A 24,899-nucleotide genomic window follows, 5' to 3' on the forward strand; every position below is an offset into this window, starting at 1 on the left:
ACAACTATAGCCACATTGCAGAGTAGAAATGTGAAAGATACTTCTCAGTAATATATCCAAGGTGATTTCCGGCCATCATGTCTATCTTTATATTTCTTTCAGATACAATAACTTTTCTTTATTGAGCACTTACCATGTGCTAGGCACTTTAAGTGTAACACATGAATGTTAATACTTAACAGTTATGAAATGTAGAGATGATCTCCATTCCACGGATGAAGAAAACAGTTTCAAGAGATAAATGACCAGCGAGATGCGGTGGCTCATGCCTGTAATCCCAGCACTTTGGGAGGCTGAGGTGGGCGGATCACAAGGTCAGGAGATCGAGACTATCCTGGTTAATACGGTGAAACCCTGTCTCTACTAAAAATACAAAAAATTAGCCAGGCATGGTGGCAGGCACCTACTCAGGAGGCTGGGGCAGGAGAATGGCATGAACCCAGGAGGAAGAGCTTGCAGTGAGCTGAGATCGAGCCACGGCACTCCAGCGTGAGGGATAGAGGGAGACTGTGTCTCAAAAAAGAAAAAGATAAATGACCTTGCTCAAATGCAAAGACTTAGAAATGGTAGTGCAGAAATTCAATCACAGTGTGTCTAATTATAAAGTCTAGTATCTGTCTTATATCACATGTGTGCCAGCTTAAACCTTACATTTTATTTCAGGTCAGAAAAATGTGGGCGTTTTAATTTTTCCAAGGAGAGAACAAATTTACTGCATTATCTGGGAGAGATAAATAACACACTAAAATATTTAAATATTTTCAATTATCATAATATCAGGGATAGTGTTGGTATGGCTTTCTGAGACAATAAAATGTATAATATGGAACAAAACAAAGGCATAATGATGTGTCATTCTAATTACATATCTTTATTGTTCTTGAGAACCAAGATATTTGACTTGTTAAAGAAAGAAGATAGGCCGGGCGCAGTGGCTCAAGCCTGTAATCCCAGCACTTTGGGAGGCCGAGACGGGCGGATCATGAGGTCAGGAGATCAAGACCATCCTGGCTAACACGGTGAAACCCCGTCTCTACTAAAAAATACAAAAAACTAGCCAGGTGAGGTGGCGGGCGCCTGTAGTCCCAGCTACTCGGGAGGCTGAGGCAGGAGAATGGCATGAACCCGAGAGGAGGAGCTTGCAGTGAGCTGAGATCCGGCCACTGCACTCCAGCCTGGGTGACAGAGCAAGACTCCATCTCAAAAAAAAAAAAAAAAGAAAGAAAGAAAGAAGATAAAGATGTTATAAGGGAATCATTAAAAATCCTATAGTTCTGAATTTTATTTATTTATTTTTATGTACTTTTTTATTTTTACTTTTTATTTTTTTTGAGACGGAGTCTCACTCTGTCACCCAGGCTGGCGTGCAGTGATGCCATCTCAGCTCACTGCAACCTCTGCCTCCAGAATTCAAGCAATTCTCCCGCCTCAGCCTCCCAAGTAGCTGGGATTACAGGTGCCCGCCACCGTGCCCGGCTGATTTTTGTATTTTTGTAGAGGTGAGGTTTCACCATGTTGGCCAGGCTGGTCTTGAACTACTGACTCAGATGACCTCCCAAAGTGCTGGGATTACAGGCGTGAGCCACCACGCCCAACCTATAGCTCTGAATTTTATTTTGGAAGTATGAATATGAACTCACGAGGTGTTTTACCTTAAAATAAATAAATGTAAATGTGTATATAATAGATATATTTTTCCTTGTATTGTTTTTGTCAAGATCTGGTATCAGGATAATTCTATCCTCAAGGAATTTTTCAGTTTCAACTATGTTAACTAAGTTATTGTAGAGTTATACATTCTCTTTTCATTCTTTTATTCTTTATAAAATCTGTAGTGATAGCATCTCTCTCATTGCTAATACTGGTAATTTTGTTCATCTTTTTTTCTCTCTGATCAGTCAGGCTAGATGTTTATAAATTTTATTAATCATCTAAAATAAATAGCTTTTCTTTCATTAACTTTCATTACAGTTGTAAGTGCTTTTTATTTTGTTAATTTCTGCTCTCTTTATTATTTTATCTTTTCTGCTCAATTTGGGTAAAAAGTACTGTACTTAATTTTAGTGTCTAAGGGTTAAAGTGGAAGTCATTGATTTAAGATTTTTTGAATGTAGGTTTAGTGCTATAAAATTCCCTTTAAAGATTGCTTATGTGGCGTCCTATTAATTTTGAGTACGTATTTATTTAAGTTAGTTCAAAATACTTTCTAATTTACTTTTTGAAATTTCCTTTGACTCATAGCCTATTCAGAAGTGTATCATTTAGTTTCCAAATATGAGGGACTTTTTCAGATGTCCGTCACTGATTAATATCTAATTTAAGCCCATTGTGGTTACATAACATACACTGTACAATTAAATCCTTTAAAATTTGTTGAGACTTGCTTTATGGCACAGAATATGGTATATCTTGGTAAATTTTCTGTGTACACTTACAAAGAATGTGCATTCTCTCCTTACTAAGTACACTGTTACATAAATGTCAGTTGGTTGAATCTGGTTATTAGTATTGTTCAAGTCTGTTGCACAGTCGCTGATTCTCTGTCTACTTGTTTGATCAGTTATTGAGAGGGTTATTAAAATTTCCAGCTAATTGTGAGTTTGTCTATTTCTACTTGCAATTATATCAGTTTTTTTAGTTTTTTTTTTTATTATTTTGAAACTCTGTTGTTAGGTGCATACATTAGTAGCATTGTTAGGTCCTCTTGATTAATTGAACCCTTTATCATTATGAAATGAGCTTCATTACCCCTCATACTTTTCCTTTGAATAGTATACTACTGTGTAACCATAGCTAGAGGGAAATTTTTCTTTATGGAAGGATGTGTACTATTATATTAAGGTGTAGGTGAATTAAAATCCTCTAATCTTGCACCCTCTAACAAATTAAAGTACCCTAGCATTGATCATTAACAACTGTCAATGTCACAAAAAGAGTCACAATGAGACATTATATGTCTGCCGATAGAGGAAAACAATATTTATTAGAATCAGGAAATAATTACTAGTTACCAAATATTTATTTATTTATTTTGAGATACAGTCTCTCTCTGTCACCTAGGGTCCAGTAGTGAGATCTCAGCTCACTATAGCCTCAAACTCCCAAGCTCAAGCAATCCTCCCACCTCCGCCTCCCAAATAGCTGGGACTACAGATGTGCACCACCATACCCAGCTAGTTTTATTTTTCATAGATGAGAGGCTTTACTACATTGCCCAGGCTGGTCTCAAACTCCTGGACTCAGGTGATCCTCCAACTCCAGCCTCCTAAAGTGCTGGGATTACCTTGCCTGGCCAATTTTTTAAAGCTGACCAACAGCACAAATGTGGGGGAAAAAAATCCAAATATAAGGATAATTCAATATTTGTTTTAGCGCGATTGATCAAAGCTTTTTCATTCTTGAGTTTAAAAGAATTTCTTGGCCGGGCGCGGTGGCTCAAGCCTGTAATCCCAGCACTGTGGGAGGCCGAGACGGGCGGATCACGAGGTCAGGAGATCAAGACCATCCTGGCTAACCTGGTGAAACCCCGTCTCTACTAAAAATACAAAAAACTAGCCGGGCGAGGTGGCGGGCGCCTGTAGTCCCAGCTACTCCGGAGGCTGAGGCAGGAGAATGGCGTGAACCCGGGAGGTGGAGCTTGCAGTGAGCTGAGATCCGGCCACTGCACTCCAGCCTGGGTGACAGAGCAAGACTCCGTCTCAAAAAAAAAAAAAAGAAAAAAGAATTTCTTTCCATTTTATAACTCACTATTTGATATGCTATAGACAGGAGCAACTCAAATGCTTTTGAAATTGTCTGACATGGTGTATTAGGTTACCTAAATGTATGATCAAGTAATGACTATATTATATGAATTGGATCATTGATACAAAATGTAGGAACACTTGTTTTCTTCAGACCATTTCTCTGTGTCAAAAGCAATTTTGCATGCTGTTTTATCTGAAAGCTCCAGACTTGTCAGGGCAAGGTAAAAGGAGATGTGTGCAGACATGATCCCATATGTTAGGATATATAAGATATAAATTTTCACTCACAGATGTACTCACTGCTATAGCATTACTTCACATTTGACCCCATCAAACACAGATATTACAGTACATTCTATTTTGCATAGTTTCTAACCAAACTTTGAAATAAAGATTATGTTTATACTTGCATACCCGCAATACCAATTATATTTCTATAAGGGGAGATCTTCTTATGGATTAGGAACTAATAAGAACTTAAATGTCAGTTGTTACAGCTGATAGAAAAAGTTCCTACACATTATTTTCTGAATTAATGCATTTTAAACCATGTTTTTTTCTTTCTACTAGCCTGTATTTTGTGTGCTGAGTCATACAGGACCCATTTTTATCACACTATGAGGTCACATCGCTGGATGAGTGGACACAGTGGCCATAGGAGTATTCCTGAAAATCATTCCTGCACAGGAGAAATTAGCAATAAACTATTTAGAAAAAAAAAAAACTTTTAATTTGAAAATAGCCTCCAACTTACAGAGTTGTTTTGAAATAAACACAGTAAAAGAATAACTGTATAGACCCTTATCCAGATTTACCTACAGCTAATATTTTAATCCACTTGCCTTATTATTGTGCATGTTTCTATTCCTCCAGTTACTTACTAGTTTATTCATTTATTATCATGTAGATTCATAAATTTATATTTATTCAATGATTTATAATTCATTACTGTATTTAATTTTTTGGTCATCAAATTATCTCATACATGGCCATTGGGAGCCCCTTCAAGCTGGCTTCCGAGTCTCTGTATATGTTCCTATATTTTTTAGCACTATATGTTCTTGATTAAAAAGTTATTCAGCAGACTTACTTTATGTCTGCCCCAACCCTGGTACCATCCATAAGTCCAAAAAACCCTGATTCCTTTAGACAGAGATGATTTCTGTGTGCTGGATCTGCATGCTCATTGCTACTGGTGTATAGCACTCAAATACTTTTGTCTTCACTAAATGCAAGCTACATAAACATGTTGCAGTAAACTCAAACTAAATGTGTTCCCAACTCGTTTTCCCTATGGCCACTCCAAGGGCACATTTCATTAACAGAAGAATAACAAAAAGGACGTTTAAAGGATAAGAATATTTTGTAAACTTTATAACAACATAAGACCACATGGTTGCAAAAGGGATCCTCCCAGGGCTTAGGAAGAGTCTGTAGAAATTTGCCTCCATCAGCTCCATGATAAATCTGCACTGGTCTGCTGAAAAGTTGATGCCATTCTATAGACCCTTTGTCATGTTGAGGGAGAGGTAGCAATAACGATAACCCTTGCAAATCAGCAAAATAGGTTAATCAACTAGGATTTTCTTATGGAAATGTTTGATTCCACGCTTGTTGGTTTATTTAAGCTCTTGATCAGGTTCTTAGCATCCATTATCGTGACTTTTCCCAATGGGCCACTATTTATTCTAACTTCTTATTGACTATGGTGTATTCAAAATTAATAAAATAAGATAAATGATTTGCAATTATTGCTTATCAAATCAACTATTAAAAAATTGTTTTTCTGGTGTTTCTGGTGACAAGAGCACAGACTTTGGGATTAACAAGCCTTTGAATAATTATTAAATGACTACAGCTAATTGGTCTGAAGCCTAGTGTGCCTAAGTAAGATATCCATCTATTTGCCCTCTACAGCCTTCAAAGTGATAAGATTTGCTATTGTTATAGAACTGAAAGAGAATTCATTCTACTTTAACAGAAAGGCATTGCCCATTAGGATGAAGTAATCCCTGGTTCAATTAAGAATGAGTCAGGCTTATCTTTGCTTTCCTGGAATTCTGTGTATGTTGTAAACATTCACACACTGCTAAGCATGATGGTAAGTTTCTATCATGCTCTATGTATTATAACTGAAGTATCTTATATATAAAATATGTCTATTTAATAATTTGGGTACTTTGAAACCATTTATAGAATTTTTTTCCTTTGGAAAATTACAAAGTAAGTTAGAAATATACTACTCAGAAACTAACATTTAGAACATTAATATATGAATGTATTGGTAAGTTAGAAACTAAATACTTATACATACTTTTATGAGTATATGCTAGAAGGTAGACAATATAATTAACTTAATTCTTCTAATTTGATAATCAGTAACATGCAGATCAAGATGAAAACTAGAACTTGACTGGGTAATTAGAGTTTAGACATTTTCAGCATGCAGACTTATCTGTGGAGCTGTTTCATTTTTTAAAAATCTTCTGATATTTAATGACATTTATAAAAATTAACAGTGTCAGTTAGATAGTCTATTTCCCAAGGAAGACTTAATTAAAAAGACAAAACCAGCGCTGTCAGTTTGAATATCAGTCTGTATCCAGAAATTTTCTTTAAAAGAAAGTCCTGGGCGCAATCTCTTGCCTACAATCCTAGCACTTTAAGAGTCCAAAGCGGGTGGATCACCTGAGGTCAAGAGTTTGAGACCAGCCTGACCAACATGGCAAACCCTGTCTCTACGAAAAATACAAAAATGAGTAGCGCATGGTGGTGTGCACTACTTGAGAGGCTGAGGCAGGAGAATCTCTTGAACCCACGAGGCAGAGGTTGCAGTGAACTGAGATCATGCCACTGCACTGTAGCCTGGGTGACAGAGTGAGACTCCATCAAAAAAAGAAGAAGAAAGAAAGAGAGAAAAGAAGGAAGGGAAGGGAAAGGAAGGGGGAGAGAGAGAGAGAAAAAAAAAAAGGAAGGAAGGAAGGAAGGAAGGAAGGAAGGAAGGAAGGAAGGAAGGAAGGAAGGAAGGAAGGAAGGAAATGAAGGAAGGAAGGAAGGAGAAAGAGAAAAAAAGGAAGGAAGGAGAAAGAAAAAAAGGAAGGAAGGAAGGAGAAAGAAAAAAAGGAGGAAGGAAGGGAGGGAGGGAAGAAAAGAAAAAAGAAAAGAAAAGAAAAGAGAAAAGAAAAGAAAAAAGAGAGAGAAAGAAGAAAAATGCATAAGTCACATGAACTTGCTATCCTTTGAATTTCCAGGCAAAGTCAAAATTTGAAATGATTATACAGTCATCCAGATTAATTATTTTACAAAGTTAATGCTTCTAATTTTTAAATAAAAGTATAAAATTTATATTAAAAATGCTCAAAGTACTTTTTTATCTGTCAAAAGTTTCTGAGGGAAGTGTCCAGGAACTCAACACCTACATGTTTTGGAATTTATACAAGACTGAAAATCAATTTGAACTCTGGCAGTGACTTGCACAGGTGCCTGCCTTGAAGTCTTCTAGGCTCTCCTTACATCTTCATTAAGAGTTAGTAGTTGAGGCCGGGTGCGGTGGCTCAAGCCTGTAATCTCAGCACTTTGGGAGGCCGAGACGGGCGGATCACGAGGTCAGGAGATCGAGACCATCCTGGCTAACACGGTGAAACCCCGTCTCTACTAAAAAAATACAAAAAACTAGCCGGGTGTGGTGGCAGGCGCCTGTAGTCCCAGCTACTCGGGAGGCTGAGGCAGGAGAATGGCGTAAACCCGGGAGGCGGAGCTTGCAGTGAGCTGAGATCCGGCCACTGCACTCCAGCCCGGGCTACAGAGCGAGACTCCGTCTCAAAAAAAAAAAAAAAAGAGTTAGTAGTTGAAGCAGCTCACTCTACTACAAAGTACTTTGGCCTATGCATTGAAGATCATAAAATCAAGCCCTATTTCTGCCAGCAATTGTCTCTGTGATTTTGAGAGAACCATTAGTCCTCCAGGAGTCTCAGAGACACCATATAGTAAATGAGGGAAACCAACTGTATTACTATTACGCAACATATGACCCGCAGAATGATGCCAGTTTTGAAAATTTTTGTTACTAATATGAGATTAAATGAGTACAGAAAGTGAGAGCAAATGTTTAAAAACCTTTCACAGCATTCTGACAGAGTAATTTTATTTCTGCTGAATTTAATAAAACATGGAGCTTAATTTTTAGTATCTTTTAATCTAATAATTCATTTTTTTTTCAAAAGCATTGATGTCTCACAGATTGGGGAAAGATACAACCAAAATCTAGTTATTTCCACAGAAACACAGGATGAAATTTATCCTCAGAGCGCCTTTTTTTGTTGTTCTACTATGCCATTTTATGATTTTAAGAAACTTCATTAGAAAACGAGCAGTTGTACAACTCTCAGTTTCCTCTAAGCTAGACAATTAATAACAGCACAGGAAAACACAGTTTTAGCCAAAGGTCTTACCATTTGCCAGCCAATTTTGATTATGAAAGGCTGTCTGGGCTAGTCATGTAGTAGCTAATTTGAACTTGTCCAGACAAAATCAGAAAGGAATTATAAGGCTGGCTTTGAAGTGAAGCAATAAACAGAACACATGCTGTTTCCAGTTGTTTGAGGAGAAAACTTTTTCTAATTCTAGTTCAGGAGAAAATGCCAGATTTCCGAAGGAATCTACTCATTAATGTTTAATGCAGAAATAGTGGAAAGATATTCTTGACTAAATATAATAGACCAAGATGCTCACATGCTTTAGCATTCAAGAAATGAAAAATAAATGTTAGATATTTATACATTTTTGGTACTTGCTCTGAAACCCATAGAAAATAATCACTCCTAGGAATATTGTGTAGATTTCTAGTTGGCCTAGATATTATTTAACAGAAGAATCACACAGGTTAGACATATGTTGAATGAGAGAATAATCAGACACATCAAAAAATGCCTCATTTCCAACAATATGCATTCCAATATTATCTTATTTTCTGGTTCTAAAAGAGATAGCATGTAATCCTCATTTTTACTAGACATAAGCCAATGATTGACCTTTGAGCCATTAGAAAACCAGCATTGCTTTAAAGAAAAGAAGTTTTATTCTTTTATTTTTTAATGTTTTAGACTTTGAAGCCCAAGATTAGAATACCTAAAAATGGCCCACGTTTGTTAGTAATGATGATGTTACTCACCATTGCTCACAGGCTGGCTCCATGCTCTTTGTCACAGTGGGAATGGATTTAAGCTAATCAAGTTATACTTCTTCACCTCTTTCCTTTGTTATCGACAGTTTGGACTAATTCAGATGTGGAATAAAAATGAAACAAAACCATCTAAGCAAAAAAAGAGGATTTATCTCAAATTTAGATTTGTGGAACAAGGTGATTGATATCACTGGACAAAAATTCTGGATCGAGGTATAGAAGGTGTTGGAATGTGTTTCTTTTTCTACTATTGGGATTAGTGTCGCTACATTTTGAGTGATGACATTGTATTTGGAAAATCATGAAAGGAACCTATATCACAATACGCACATGCTGAAATTCAGAAAGCAATAATGACAATATTTTTTGATTTATATAAAATTATCTTTTAAAAATGATTAATCATATGCTTACATTAGAATGAACTATAAGATATTTCAATAAATTTTCAAACTGGCCAAGGTCTGTGGACCTGCCGCATCAGAATTCTTTGGTGAAATGTTAGAAAGTATAGACCATTTCTCTCTGCAATTTCCTTTCCCTCATTTTCAGAATTCCCGTTGGTAGAATCAAGAAGTGGGGTCTAGAAATTTGCATTTTTTAAAAGCCACACAAATTATCCTGAGGTCACTAATTTGTGAAACTTCAAATCTGAAGATTAAATTAGCTGTGTTACCCACTCATCCATGGATATTCAGTGTGACTGGTTCTTTACTATCTGCCTGAACTCTCCCACGTGTGGAGAATGCTTTTGTAGCTAGCACTGGGCCTGTTAGAGTATAGTTTCTCAGCAAATGTGTGATAAATGATTGAATATACTGAGGAAGAAAAGAGGAAGGAGAGAAAGAAGGGAGGGAGGGCAGAAGGAAGAGAGGAAAGAAAGAAAGAAGGAAGTAAAAAATGGTTGGTGGAATGGTATTAAAAACTATCTCAAACTATCAATCAAGACTATATCATCTTTGGTCTGTTCTCTATATGTTAGAGTGTTCTTTTTGTTGTTCTTCTCCATAATTTTCACACATTCTTTTTATTTATTTCTTTATTTTTTTGGTTTTTGTAGGTACATAGTAGATGTATATATATTTATGGGGTACCTGAGATGTTTTGTTACAGGTAAGAAATGTGAAATAAGCACAGCATGGAGAATGGGGTAGCCACCCCCTCAAGCATTTATCCTTTGAGTTAAAAACAATCCAGTTACGCTCTTAAAAGTATACAATTAAGTGATTACTGACTATAGTCAGCCTGTAGTGCTATCAAATACTAGGTCTTACTCATTTTTTCTATTTTATTTATTCATTAACCATTCCCACCTCCCCCACACCCCCATTACCCTTCCCAGCCTCTGATAATCATCCTTCCACTCTCTATGTCCATGAGTTCAATTGTTTTGATTTTTAGCTCCTACAAATAAGTGAGAACATGAAGTGTTTGCCTTCTGTGCCAGGCTTATTTCACTTAGCATAATTAGAATGCAGCAATCCCACTGCATTATATATATATGGGTATATATATCCTCAAAAGAAAGGAAATCAGTATGAGTATATCAAAGAGGTATCTGCACTCTTATGTTTGTTGCAGCACTGTTTATAATAGTCAAGATTTGGAAGCAACCTATGTGTCCATCAACAAATGACTGGATAAAGAAAATGTGTTATATATACACAATGGAGTCCTATTTAGCCATAAAAAAAATGAGATCCAGTCATATGAAACAACATGGATGGAACCGGAGATCACATATTCTTTTTATACTATGCAATAAATAAATTTTTAAATAATGTGGAATTTTTTATGTATAGTTTTGTATCCATTTTCTCATTAAAACATTATAAAGAAATAGTATGCACCTATTACAGAAGAAAATGGAGCCTGCTCAGAGATCAGAATATATTGCCCAAGATTACAGATAATCAGAGAGTAACAGAGCTCAGACCAGAATACTAATGTTCTCTCTACAAATAATTAGAACTAATGTATATGTAACATTTACTATATGCCAGGCACACTTCTAAGATTTTTATGGTATTAACGCCATAAAACATTACTTTATCTCCATAAGATAAAGGCACCATTATTATTTTCCCCTTTATGCATGAGAAAACCAAGGCACAATGAGGTTAAATTGAGTCATCAGATGTCACTGAGCTAGTAAGTGACTAATTTTGCATTATTAACTTCTAAGCATGGTATTCTGCTTTCCAAATACATATGTTGCCTCAGCTGTAGATATAAACACATTTTAAAATGACACCCATTGAAACTATAAATGGTAGTAAAATCAAAAATTATAATGTTATCTTAATAACATTTGTTAATATCTTTTTCTTACTGCCGTCAACTCTCTTAAGATGATATTACTATTCTCCATCACCTGATATTCTGGCCAAGAACAATTAACGCACAATGATCCTTTTTTCAAGTATCTTACCATATGGGGTAATTGAACATTTAGTCATAGTTAATAAAGACATCGCTACTACTTTGCTCTCTAGAAACTAGGAGTATAATTGTTCACAATAGTCACTTATGATCCTTTGTATTTCTGAGGTATCAGTTGTAACATCTTCTCTTTCATTTTCAGTTTCATTTATTCAAGGCTTCTCTCTTCTTTCTTGGTTAGTCTAGCTAAAGGTTTGGTAGTTTTGTTTATTTCAAAAGAAACCAACTCAGTTTTGTTGATTTTTAAATTGTTTTTGAAGCTGCCAATAAAGGACTTTTCCTGCATCTTTGTTTGTTGCGTTCAAATTACACAATATACAAAGTAAAGTATACAACAAATAAAACCCCCAGCATCAAACAAACAAACAAAACACAATACCAGCATCACATATTTCCTCTAAATTCACACTGCAAAAGCAAATTACGTAGATGATGAAGTAGGGGATAAACAATGACATATTTTCTTCTTCCTAAAGAAAGTCACAACAGTTATCAATATTGATTCTCCTACGAAGTTCATTGTTCTTATTTCCATATTCAAAGGGGAAGTTCTGTGCAGGAGGACACCCAGAATTATACTATTATGTGGCAGCCTCAGCAGCATTCTCAGAACTGGGAGAAAAAGCCAAGCAACTTGTTCTTTGTATAATGTTGTTGCTCCATTTCTCCATTACCAGGCCTCCTGCACGTGCCTCATCCAGTGAGGTTCTGAGGTCAGTGCTGTCACAGGTGAGCAGGGCCCGGGCACTTCTAAGCAGGAAGGCATGACAGTATGAAAGAAGTTTCAGATGATCTAGAAGTTGCCCAGAAGAAACTAAAGCTCAGTTATGATAGCTTCATCTTGCTCAATTGTTATTTTTCAGTGCTGCTTCAACTTCTTAAATTCCAAAATGCTAAGGAGTAGAAAAATGACTCGCATCTCTAGGATTTGAGATTCCAATCTTTCATTCACTCGGCAGATGGATAATGAAAGCTGTAGGTGTGGGGCTTTTCGCCTTCCCTGTCTTTGGGAGTTGGCCCGATGGCTTTAGTGGGAATAAGCTGGGAGCTATAGAATAAACATTTGCTTAACCTTATTTAACATTTTCCTTTTTTAAACTGTAGATTCAGGTCTGACTATGCAATTGCACACTTCTATGTTTTTCTTCTGCCCTAACCCAAACCCTTAATCTGGGGTGGTATAGGTAAGAAATAGAAATTACAAAAAAGCAAATTATTCTATTTTCATTAGAAATTTAATTTTAGTCCTGTTTCTGTTGCAGAACTATTTTCACAAACCCTGAAACTATTTTACAAAAAGCTATTTCTAGTCTTTCATTTTCCCAATTGGTAGAACTTCCATGAAATTTTACCCAGTTTTTATCATACAGCTATGACTAATGATTTGAGAGTACTACTTTTAGTTAAACTTCATACAAAAGGGCAAGAAGAGGAAAAGTATAAGAAAACAGATCCCTTTTCTGCTTAAATTCACAAATGGCAGATGCACAGTGGGCTGGAACAGAGAAAGAGCAGCGCTCTTCAGAAACTCCAGAGTTTTTTTTAAGATGAACTCTCCCTGTTTCTCCCAAGCTGGTCTCAAAGTCCTGGGCTCAAGAGACCCTCCGGCCACAGCATCTCAAGTAGATGGGATTACAGAGCATGTACCACTGTGCCCCACTCAGATCTTTTGATTAAACTATCAATAAAGGCTGAGAGCATTCAGACTTATAAATTCCTTGAATGAGACCCCTCATTCTCTGTGATTTTCTCATTTCAAGGCAGCATGATGTTATCTCTGAAGTTGTTTCTGAAGATAAAGAGGTGGCAGATGGCCAGGGCCAGAACATGATTCACAAAAGGCTAAATGAATGTGTGTAACCTTGTAAGGCAGCAACTCTCTATCTCTGGTGGGCATCAGAAATATCTACATACCTTTCTAAACATACAAGGGCTTGGACCTCACTCCCTGCCTCCAAAGGTGGAGCTCTAGGCAGTTAAGTCTTGCCAAAGTTTATTCGACCATTCTGATGTGTGCCACGGAAAACTCTCTATTGGTGCAATGTTTCTGCCAGGCAAATTCACAATCATTATTTTGCATAACTGGGGATGATTTATCAATGGTGCATTTTACAAGATCACCACTGTAAGAGTTTCTTCCTTTGTCTATCCTGGCTCTTGATTACCCAGCAACAGGCAGCCAGAAAATGTCAATTCCCTTCATAACCAAAGTTAGAATTTTAAATGAACTTTTGCTTTTCACACTCTGTTTCTTTTATGTGGTAGAGTTGAATGTACTTTTTTACTTCTTATTTCTAGCTAGTTTCACTGAAAATTCTTCTGGTTTTAGTGTGCTGCTAATCTCTTGGTTTAAAGATAAAGAGATTTGTACATTCTAAAAAAAAAACTAAAACATGTGGAAAACATTCATCTTAGCAACTTCTAATAAAAATAAATCCTGATTTTAACTTACTACTGATTTTTACTAAACTTTTAAGCTTTATTTTATGCTACGGATCACAATTGCTTGCCCCCGTTACCAATACCCAGATTGTTTCAAATCCCCAAAAGGGAAGTCCAAAACATCATGCTGTAGAATTCCTATGCCTTAGCTTCTGCAGTGTTTCTCTGCAAAGGGGCAGGATGATCCCAACATTCCTGGCTTCACTCTCAGAGCTGTACAAATTGTGCTTTCCAGTGTATTATTGGACAAGATCTGGTGCCAACTAGCAAATGCTCTGGTCCCTTCTGAGGACTCTCCAGATTTGTGAATGAGATGTCCTTCGTCATCCATTCATTTACCATATGAATGTTGCTCTGGGTTTCCACAACACATCAGTTTCATAGATGAATTTCTGAGCATCATTTCCAATTTAATCTGAATTTCCCGTGTTAATATATATCAAGTAATACATATGAGCTCATAATCTGCCATGATTTGGATGATATCTTCACTCTTCCACAAACTGGGAACACCAAAGACTCCAAGAAATTTACCCTCACACAGCAGATGGACCTTTGGCGCACCTTTCATCTTTGGCTCTAGGGGATTCCTTTTGATCAGAATCTTGCCTTTGTTCAGTCCACTTCCTCTTTCATCCGGGCCTTCCTAGCGAAGGTGATTTCTGCTGGTGATCACAGTTACCGGCCTTCAGTTTCTCTTTATGGTGCCTTAGCACCTTAACAGTCTCTATCCACTCCTTCTGAAGACTTTCCCTTGTATCAACTTCTACCCATTTGGAATTCTGGGTGGCAAGTTCTGCCATGATGACCTGGTGATGGGCAGGAATGAGTCCTTTCTTCTTGTATGCATCGCCAACAAGAGAGATTATGCCTTTGACAACTGTATATCTTCCTATTCCATTCATGTAGTCCTTGTCCAGCTCCAACAACCTGAGGTGCATGTTGGTGATAGAATTAAAGGAACCACAAGCAAAGAGAACCACTTCTGTCTTCTCCGAATTTTCCATGGCAAGAACTTAAAGTTGTTGCTCTGAATGGAAAACTGTGACACCTCCCTTACTGTTTTTACAAAGAAAATTGTTTGAATCTGAAGTGTCTTGCAAGGGAGGCTATTGGAACCATTTCAACTAGTGTGGCAACAGTCTTCTCTAAGGTGGGCTAGGAAAATGGTTTTATATCCAAATTGCAATTAACACCCTCACTGACCACCAGCCTAAGTGTTCCTGGAGACTAAGTTGTTTTTCTAATCTCTGTTTCCTTTACTTCTGCTCTAATTTTTACTTCTTTCTTCTTGTCAATTTTAGATTTATGTTTTCCCTATTTTTCTAGTTTCTTGAGTATAAAGTAAGGTTGTTCCTTTCTTTCTTTCTTTCTACCTTTCTTTTTTGTGACATAGACATTTATCACTGTAAATTTCCCCCACAGGGAATGAAGTTTTTTGCTCTATTCCATAAGTTTTGATGTGTTGTGTGTCTGTTTTCACTGCCTTTTGATTTCTTCTCTGAACCAGAATAAGTAATTTGGTTATTGAGGAGTATATTTAATTTCCACATATGTTTTAATTTTCCAAAGTTCCTCCTGTTATTGATTTTTAGTTTCATAACATTGCGGTTGGAAAAGATACTTGATATGATTTCAATCTTCCTAAATTTGTTAAGACTTGTTTTGTGGCCTAACATATTATCTATCCTGGAGAATGTTCCATGTAAACTTAAGAAGAATGTTTACTCTGCTGCTATTGGATGTAATGTTTTGTATTTGTCAGTTAGGACAGTTGATCTATTGTGTTATTCAAGTCTGCTTTTTCATTGCTGATTTTCTGAGTAAATAACTTATCCATTGTTGACAGCGGGGTACTGAAGTCTTCTACTATTGTATTGCTATCTACTTCTCCCTTAAGTTCTGTTAATATTTGCTTTATGTATTTAGGTGCTCTGAAGTTGGATGCTTATATATTTACAATAGTTACATGCTCTTGATGAATTGACCTCTTTATCATTATATAGCAACCTTCTTCATCTCTTGACTGAAAGTCTATTTTGTCTAATGTAAGTACAGCCACTTCTGCTCTCTTTTGGTTGCTATTTGCATGGGATATCTTATGCCATCCCTTCACTTTCAGGCTATGTTTTTCCTTGAGACTAAAGTGAGTCTCTTGCAGGAATTATATTGTTGTATATTGTTATTTAATCCATTCAGCCACCCTATGTCTTTTGATTGGAGAATTTAATTTACTCACATAAATAATAGAGTGTTTACTTTGGCAGCACATATAATAAAAGTAGAATCATACAGAGATGATTACCATGGCCCCTGTCAAAGAATAACGTGCAATTATGTGAAGTAGTCCATATTTTTAAAGTGTAGAGTTTTTATTAGTTTTCTCTTTGAGTCTTTGCTAGTTGTTTGTTTATATAATCAGTGCTAGGTTTTCTTCACTTTAATATCATGAATTATAAGATATTATTTGCAAACCTCATGATAACCTCAAATAAAAAACAAACACACACACAGAAAATAAAAAGCAAGAAATTGAAGCAAACCTACTGAGAAAATCATCTTCACTAAAAAGGAAGACAGGAAGAAAAGAACGAAGGAAGAAAAGGTCACGAAACAGTAAGAAAAATAACAAAATGGCAGGGGTCCTTAATTATCAATAACATTGAATATAAACGGAATAAACTCTCCAATTAAAAGGCATAGAGTGGTTAAATGGATTTAAAGAATAATAATCTGTGGCCTACAAGAAACACTCTCCACCTATAAAGACACACATAGACTGAAAATAAAGAGACGGAAAAAGATATTCCATGCAAATAGAAGTCAAGAAAGAGCAGGAGTAGCTATACTTAGACAAAATACATGTGAAAACAAAAAACTATTAAAAAACAAAGAAGGTCATTATATAATAACAAAAGGATCAACTTAGCCACAGGATATAACAATTATAAATATATATGCACTCAACACTGGAGCATCTAGATATATAAAGCAAATATTATTAGAGCTAAAGAGAGATGTAGTAATAGCTGGAGACTTCAACATCCCACTTTGAGCATTGAACAGATACTATAGCCAGAAAATCAGTAAAGAAACATCAGACTTAATCTGCACGATAGACCAAATGGACCTGTGATGGTTAATACTGAGTGTCAACTTGATTGTATTGAAAGATACAGAGTATTAATTCTGGGTCTGTCTGTGTGGGTGTTGCCAAAAGAGATTCACCTTTGAGTCAGCAGGCTGAGGAAGGCAGATCTGCCCTTCATCTGGTGGACATGATCTAATCAGCTTCCACTGAATATAAAACAGGCAGAAAAACGCGAAAAGACAAGACAGGCCTCGCCTCCCAACCTGCGTCTTTCTCCCATGCTGGATGCTTCCTGCCTTTGAATATCAGACTCCAAGTTCTTCAGTTTTGGGACTTGGACTGGCCCTCCTTGCTCCTCAAACTTGCAGACAACCTATTGTGGGACCTTGTGATCATGTAAGTTAATATTTAATAGGCCGGGCGCAGTGGCTCACACCTGTAATCCCAGCACTTTGGGAGGCCGAGGTGGGCAGATTACTTGAGGTTGGGAGCTCAAGAGCAGCCTGGCCAACATGGTAAAATCCTGTCTGTACTAAAAATACAAAAATTAGCCGGGTGTGGTGATGCATGTCTGTAATCTCAGCTACTCGAGAGGCTGAGTCAGGAGAGTTACTTGAACCTGGGAGTGGAGGTTGCAGTGAGCCAAGATTGTGCCACTGCACTCCAGCCTGGGCAATAGAGCAAGACTCCATCAAAAACAAAGCAAAACAAAACAAAACAAAAAAAACACTTAGTAAACTCATATATATATATATCTCCTATTAGTTCTGTTTCTCTAGCAAACCCTGACTAATATGGGATATAATAGATATTTGTAGATCATTTCATCCAATAGTTGCAGCATACTCATTCTTCTCCTCAGCAGGTAGATCACTCTAAAGGAAAGACCATATGTTGAGCCACGAAATGAGTCTTTAAAAATTCAAAAAACTGAAATAATATCAAGTATCTTCTCTGACTACAATGGAATAAAACAAGAGGAATTTTGGAAACTCTACAAATACATGGAAATTAAACATGTTCCTGAATGACCAGTGGATTGATGAAGAAATTAAGAAGAAAATTTAAATATTTCTTGAAACAAATGAAAATGGAAATACAACATATCAAAACCCATGGAATACGGGTGAAAGCAATACTAAGAGGTAAATGTATAGTCATAAGCACCTACATCAAAAAAGTAGAAAAACTTCCAACTGATAACTTAGTGATGAATCTTAAAGAACTAGAAAGCCCCTTTGTTACACCATATACAAAAATCTACTTAAGATGGATTAAAGACTTAAATGGGCCAGGTGCCATGGCTCTTGCCTGTAATCCCAACACTTTGGGAGGCCAAAGCAGATGGATAACTTGAGGCCAGGAGTTCGAGACAAGCCTGACCAACATGGCAAAACCCTATCTCTACTAAAAATACAAAAATTAGTCAGGTGTGGTGGCACATGCCTGTCAGGAGGCTGAGGCAAAAGAATCACTTGAACACAGGAGGTGGAGGTTGTAATGAGCCAAGATGGCATCACTGCACTCCAGTCTGAGCAACAGAGCAAGACTCTCTCTAATAAATAAATAAATAAATAAATAAATAAATAAATTTTTAAAAGCTGGTGGTATTTTTGTTAGTACAGCTCTCTTAATTTTTTTTTTTTTTTTTTTTTTTTTTTTTTTTTTTTTTTTTTTTTTTTTTTTTTTTGAGACAGAGTCTCACTGTCCCTCAGGCTGGAGTGCAGTGGCATGATCTCGGCTCACTGTAACCTCCACTTCCTGGGTTCAAGCAATTCTTGTGCCTCAGCCTCCAGAGTAGCTGGGATTATAGGTGTGCACAACCACGCCTGGCTAATTTTTGTATTTTTAGTAGCGACAGGGTTTCACCATGTTGGCCAGGCTGATCTCGAACTCCTGACCTCAAGTGATCCTCTTGCCTCGGCCTCCCAAAGTGCTCAAATTACAGGAGTGAGTCACCATGCCCGGCCTCAACTATCTTAAATTTTGTTTATTTCCCAGAAAACAGATTCGATATCACTATTTACCCACAAAAAAAACCACGTCAGTAATTTTTTTTAGAAAGATCTTACTCTCTGGAAATTTACGTGTAAAACAACTATGAAATGATGGCCCTTATGAACTTAGAATCTTTGGCCTAACTGACAAGGCATTGAAAACCAAAAAAAAAAAAAAAAGAAGGAAGGTTATCAAACAGGAATAATGCACTCTGGTAATGCTGCTTCTGTTCTGAGTTAAATAATATAAAGACGGAGAGCTGATGACTGAATTTGGTTCATGAGGCTTGTTCATAACTTTGTTAAGTGGATTCAGTGTAGAGTGGAAGGGATTTCTGATTAGAGTGTGTTTGGAGTTAACAGGAGGAAAAAGGTGAAGGTAGAATGTATGGACTACTTTCTGAAGAGCAGAAAACATCAAATTCATAAGGGTTTGTTAAAGGTAAAATATATTACAGCACATTTATGTTGATGGAAATTAATTTAGAGAAAATATAACATTTATGATGTAAGAATAAAGTTCTTGAGAAGATAATAAGAAATAGATTTCTCTTTCTTTCTTTCTTCTTTCTCTCTTTCTTTCTTTCGTTCTTTTTTTCTTTCTCCCTCCTTCCTTCCTTCCTTCCTTCCTTCCTTCCTTCCTTCCTTCCTTCCTTCCTTCCTTCCTTCCCTCCCTCCCTCCCTGCCTCCCTCCCTCCTTCCCTCCCTTCTCTCTCTCTCTCTCTCTCTTTCGTCTCACTCTGTTGCCTAGGCTGGAGTGCAGTAACATGATCTCAGGTCGCCTCCAGGGTTCAAGCAATTCTCCTGCCTCAGCCTCCTGAGTGGTTGGGACTACCGGCACATAACACCACGCCTGGTTAATTTTTGCAATTTTAGTAGAGATGAGGTTTCACTATGTTGGCCAGGCTGGTCTCAAACTCCTGACCTCAAGTGATCCAGCCACCTTGGCCTCCCAAAGTTATAAGAATACAAGCGTGAGCCACCACACCTGGCCAAGAAGTAGATTTCAGAGCACAAGTGAAAATTCTGATCTTAATTCGGAAAAGAGATATAGCTCATCATTTTAACAGAAAGTACAGCACAGAATATGAATTCTGATGTGGCTCAGCTACAGTTTGCTGGAGGGAAGATGATGAAACTCTGTTCTAATCACTTCTATTTTTTTCAAGTGAATATTTACGTAAAACAAAGTCCTATGCTGTCAGTGAGAAGGTAAGAAAGGTTTTCAGATATGGGGAAAATACTAAATAGGTGTCTAAAGAGAGGAGAATATATTAAATCATGAGACCTAGGTGAACTGCTTAGAAGCCCTGAGGTTATAAATCTAAAGTGAGTTGTAAACATAAAGTGAGCCCATGTTTTCCTTCAGCCATGTTTGGCTACTCAGGTGTGAACACAGAGTAATAACAAAGTTATCTTTTCGTAAATGAGATTAATGGAAAGAGAAAGGTACAAAGCATAAGTCTGTGATGCATGACGGCAGTCCATCCTGGTGTAGTTAGATGAGGAGATCAGTAAATAAGAAAGTAAGCCCTCCATCCCACCTCCCACTTCCACCCCGTTCTCACCTACTATAACCTATTCACAACAATGTTATTCCTTGTCTTCAAAAGAAAACTGAAAGAAAAATGACTTACAAAAATTGTTTTGAAATTCGAAGTTTGAAATTTGAAATTTGAAATTAATTTGCTATTAAATCTAAAATGCAATAGCACTTTTTTCTTGGTTGATTATCCTGAGTAGCCTAGTGACATGAACTACTGTGTACTGAACATCTCCTTTACTTCAAGAGCTCTTACACAAATTTTATCCTTCACATGATGATTGTAACAATTTTATAAGTGAGCATTTTGTCTTCGATTTTAGTTACAAATAAATTGAAGATCCTGTAAAGTAAATAATTCACCCCTGGTTTCACAGTTAATAAAAGACCTTTATCAACATTTTCCACATTGCTTTCCATCTCCCAAGCATAGAGATGAAAGCCCTTGGCAAGAGTGACAATGTGGATCTTGAAAAGACCTTTACATTATGCTTTCCAAATTATTTCTTTAAAGAGAAGCACAGACCTTACTTTGAATTAACTCACAAACCTCTGAGATGTAAGATGGGTAAGCCTCCAATATCATCAAATGAGAGAAGATATCTGATTGGACCAGATGTTAGAAATAGAACAAGAACCATAAAAATAGTTCAAGGTGGTAGCCAAGCACCTAATTTGTCGCTGAAGGAATTCTACAGGAAGCCTCTGCCCCGAGCAGTGTAGAAAAAGCCAGGGAGAGTCGCTGGGACTCAAGATCTGAGACCTCCGGGGTCAGCTGAACTGCACTCATCTTCATCTAACTGGGCCTTGAACTCTTTCTCTTTCCCTGACACTCTGAAGATCGGTGGCCATGTTTAGATCATCTTTCCCCTGAAATGCTAGAAGGTCAACAGCCGTGTTTTTCAGACACATATTTTTCAGAATTGTGCTTCCTTTGCATGAATTAGTGGAAAGGATTTGAAAGGCCACTGAATCAGCATGCTGAATAAAATGACTGAGTAATGTAGTTATCATATTCTCTGCTCCAAGGTCAAGATGTAGTCAGTTGAGAGAAATTAAAAAAAAAAAAGAAAATTTACTCTCAGATGAGGGCCCTGGAATCCCGAGAGGAGAAGCAATTTTCTAAAAATCTCATGGGATGAAAAGGTACAAGTAAGACTAACTCAAAGGCCTCTGATATTCAGACCAATGTTATCTCCACAGGGTAGGGAGAGTGGGGTGAGAATGAGAGCAAAGAAAAAACTCTGTCTCCATTCAGAATGTCACTCCAGCAAATATGTAGGTCACTCACACAAATGCTTTCAGGGTCTTTGGTGGTTTATTGCAAATCCCTAATTTTCCTGTGGAGGAGCCAGTCTGCATTATTACTGCAGCCAAGGTGACCCACCCTTTGGCAGGTTCAACAGACTCTTAAGCATGTAGTTAAAAGGGGCTCTTGTTTACAGTACAACCATCCAAGAAAGCTGGTTTTTCTTCACAAATAAACCTTCTTTGCCTGGAGAGTGTTGATTATATATTTATTCTTTATATGAGTAATAGATGGTCAACAGAAAGCTTTCTCTATTGGGTAAAGAGCAGTTTTGTACTCAACTTTTCTGATTGTTTTGAGGCTCATATTAGCTTCTCTCTGAGGTGGCCACCGGCCACCATCAGGGCAATAATTCCAGTTCTGACCTTCAGTTCATTTCTGAAATGTTGAGACTATATTTGTAGTATGTGATGTAGAAGTGACTCACTAGATATTGACCATCATCTAGTAATGAATGATGGGTTTCTCTTACCTAGATTCTTGTGTTCCTTTCTCCAGACTCACATCAGTTCAATCATCCTCCATATCAGCAACAGCATTATTTTACTGAGAAGTACATCTGTAGCCCAAACACCTTAATATGACATTCTGGGCCTTTTATTAATTATCCCCAATTTCCAGGCCTATTTTCTGTCATTTACCTTTATAATCCATACCCAATTTATAATCCAATCACACAATACATTGTGTTGTTATATAAAATGTCTACTTGTTTTATATCTCTATGCCTTTATTCCTGCTGTCCCCCATTCCTGAACATCCTACTCTTTCTGAGTGGCCAATCAAAAATGTTTTTCTTCTTTGTAGTTTTTCTTGACTTCCCTTTTCTAACAAAAAGTACTATCTTCTTCATACGTGTTTTCATAAAAGTTTATACTTACTCTTGTAATTGCGTGTGTGTGTGTGTGTATGAGTGTGTGTGTGTGTCTGTCTTTAGATATCAGATGCTCCTTGGAAGCATGGACTAAATGTTATCCTTGACATTGTTAATACCCTATACAGCATTCAATACATCGAATTAATACCATTGATTAAATGTTGTAAAAAGCACCACGTGATTTTTTTTCTGTTCATGTGTGTATATTTAGTTTTGGTTGGTTTAAGACCAGCAAAAATATAAACAACACCTACAAGCCCACTATACTGAAATTATAATTGATGATATTATAACAAATGTACTTCATGTTTTAAAAAATAAAATATTATACATAGTGTTGTGTGATACCATCCCAAACCCCAATTCCCTCTTCAGAGGAAATTGTTTTTACTGATTTGGTGCATATGCAATCTATATTTTTATTCCTTTTCTAAATATGTATATAAAAATAAATAAATTATATTACTGTCATTATTTTTTAGAGTCAAGGTCATGGTATGCTGTGGCTTATTCGCTGGCATGATCGTAACACACCGCAGCATTGAACTCCTGGTCTCAAGTAGTTCTCAAAAATAGCTGGAAATACAGGTTTGATACCCAGCCATGACACCCAGCTACCATTTTATATATTTGTGTATGTGTATATATAAATTTTGCCATACTGAATGTATCCTTTTTCGACTTGCTTTTTCACTTATTATCTATAAATGTCAATTCTTATAGTTATTTATTTAATGGACATATGGTATTCTCTTATTGAAATAAAACACAATAAATTTAGTTATTCTGTAACTAATACAAGTATTTCTAAATTTTTGGTTTCCAATCAACATTTCAATGAGCATACTTGCAAATGTCTTCTTATGTACACATGGAAACATTTATCTAGAAGTTATACCTACAAGTGAAATTGCTGGGTCATTTTCGGATTTAGTAAATGAGGACATATTGCTCTTGAAGGGGATTTTATAAACTGGCAGTATGTTAAATCGTTGTGTGCCCATGATCTTGACACACTAGTATTTGCATAATGTTTTTGGAAGGGTCCATCTATGGCTGCTCATCTTTCGTTCTAATTTTCCTCCTAGCCCGGAAGTACTAAATCCATGGATTTGGTCCCCTTAGATTCCTCCTTGAGAACAATGTTTCTCTAGGTATGTCTTTTTCATTTGACTTAACTTTTTTTTTCTGAGATGGAGTCTCGCTCTGTCGCCCAGGCTGGAGTGCAGGGGCACTATCTCGGCTTATGGCAACCTCTCCCTCCCGGGTTCAAGCGATTTGCCTGTTTCAGCCTCCTGAGTAGTTGGGATTACAGGCACCCACTACCACACCTGGCTAATTTTTGTTTTTTTTTTTTTAGTAGAGATGGGGTTTCACCATGTTGCCCAGGCTGGTCTCACACTTCTGACCTCAGGTAATCTGCCCTCCTGAGTCTCCCAAAGAGCTAGGATTACAGGTGTGAGCAACCATGCCCTTCCTGACTTAATTTTTATTTTCCTTTTTTGGCTCGTTGTCTTTGGGGAAAACACTGGGAGGTTGTCTCCGTGCCCTTTATGCTACTAATCCTGAATTCTCTGCTTGTGGTGGTTGGTCATTGTATATAACACTTACAGTTCTGCTTTTTTCAAGTAGCCTGAGACCAAAGCACCACCAACGGCTGTACCTAGACTGGATCCTTTTCTTCTCTGATAATATGTGGCTAGATTATTCCTTGTGTTCTCCCTAGGACCTCACTTTCAGTTCCTACCGGGCTTTCCCTCCCCAACCAAGAACACTGTAGTATACTAGTTTAAATTCCTGCCAGTCTCTTTTCTGCACTAACAGGCCTCCAGCCTCTTCCCATGTCTGCATTTCCCTGATATTTCCAACTGCCTTTTCCTGACCATAATTTGACACTGTCACACCAGTTAGCTAATTCATAATCTTTTCACTGTCTGCTCTTTGGAGCCTCTGGACCATGGCCCAGGAACAACAAGATTCCCTTTGCTGCCTCCACCCACTTCTAGTCATCAACAGCAGTGGCACCTGGTGTATTCAGCCTACACAAGCTCTAGACAAAGTACTCACGTACTGGCAATTTAAACCCCTATGATTTCCAAGGGTGTTGGCCTTTTAACACCTGTATTAAAAATGTGGGTGCAGTGCACATACTGTGATTCATCCTAGACCAGGCACTCCCTAGAGACAATGAATACCTGTGATAGACACATTTTCAGTTTCCTGCCACTCCCCAGTCCCTAGAAGGAGTGATCTTATATATTACGTGCCTT

General features: G+C 37.2%; 1 non-coding gene and 1 pseudogene across 1 annotated transcript; one reads left to right on the forward strand and one right to left on the reverse strand.

The window, feature by feature from the left end:
- Nucleotides 1–14,819, reverse strand: part of LOC104680057 — a 56,790-nt pseudogene extending 41,971 nt beyond the window's left edge.
- A 1,244-nt stretch (nt 14,820–16,063) lies between these two features.
- On the forward strand, nt 16,064–16,170 carry LOC115892078. Its single transcript, XR_004051968.1, has one exon. It is a non-coding gene; the product is annotated as a U6 spliceosomal RNA (small nuclear RNA).
- Nucleotides 16,171–24,899: the final 8,729 nt, after the last annotated feature.

The sequence above is a fragment of the Rhinopithecus roxellana genome, chromosome 1 (assembly GCF_007565055.1).
Source record: "Rhinopithecus roxellana isolate Shanxi Qingling chromosome 1, ASM756505v1, whole genome shotgun sequence".
NCBI classification, from domain to species: Eukaryota; Metazoa; Chordata; class Mammalia; order Primates; family Cercopithecidae; genus Rhinopithecus; species Rhinopithecus roxellana.